Raw genomic sequence first — 679 nt, forward strand, 5'->3', positions numbered from 1 at the left:
CGTTATTTCACAGTGAGGCAGCTGTGTAGGAGGTCAAACAAATTGCCACTGATCTCGTTTATGAGCCTTTCTGGGCTCCTCCTACTTTTAAGGCCCTTTGCACCATCCAAATTCAAGTGAGCACACAGTATTTACCTTCTATTGTAACGTGCTTCCTGAGGCCTCAGGTAACATGTGCTGGATACACAGTGTTGTGTCCCGAGTGCCGACAATTCAAAAGTACAGCAGGTACAGCGGGGAGCTTTTTTACGACACGTCTTATCACTGTCTTCACATTTTGAACCTCACCTCTACATAGAAAACATCCTAAACGTCCAACAGTGTTAAAGTGGACAATCCCGTAAGTGCAAAAAGCTCCTTCTGATTCGGCGATATCAGTCACGACGACCGGTTAGCTATCAGCAGTCAGTCAAGCCGAAGTGCAACAGCAGCCACAAGGCATCGCTAACAAGGCTTCCAAGCACAAAGAACCAGTGACCCCGACGTGATTTGAACACGCAACCATCTGATCTGGAGTCAGACACACTACCGTTGCACCACGAGGCCTCTCGTTGCCCTACACAATCACGGTGCTCCTAGTCATGCACTGGCGTAAAGCCTCGTGACGCTACCTCCGTCCCGATGGCCGAACAGACATGCGTCAGCTGTGCTGTATGTGGCAACGAAAACCTAGCGCGTC

At 49.8% G+C, this 679-nt stretch overlaps 1 non-coding gene across 1 annotated transcript; it reads right to left on the minus strand.

The window, feature by feature from the left end:
* Positions 1 to 474: 474 nt before the first annotated feature.
* Positions 475 to 546, minus strand: trnaw-cca (transfer RNA tryptophan (anticodon CCA)). The gene has a single exon. It is a non-coding gene; the product is annotated as a tRNA-Trp (tRNA).
* Positions 547 to 679: the final 133 nt, after the last annotated feature.

The sequence above is a fragment of the Triplophysa rosa genome, unplaced genomic scaffold (genome assembly GCF_024868665.1).
Source record: "Triplophysa rosa unplaced genomic scaffold, Trosa_1v2 scaffold18_ERROPOS6875776+, whole genome shotgun sequence".
NCBI lineage: Eukaryota > Metazoa > Chordata > Actinopteri > Cypriniformes > Nemacheilidae > Triplophysa > Triplophysa rosa.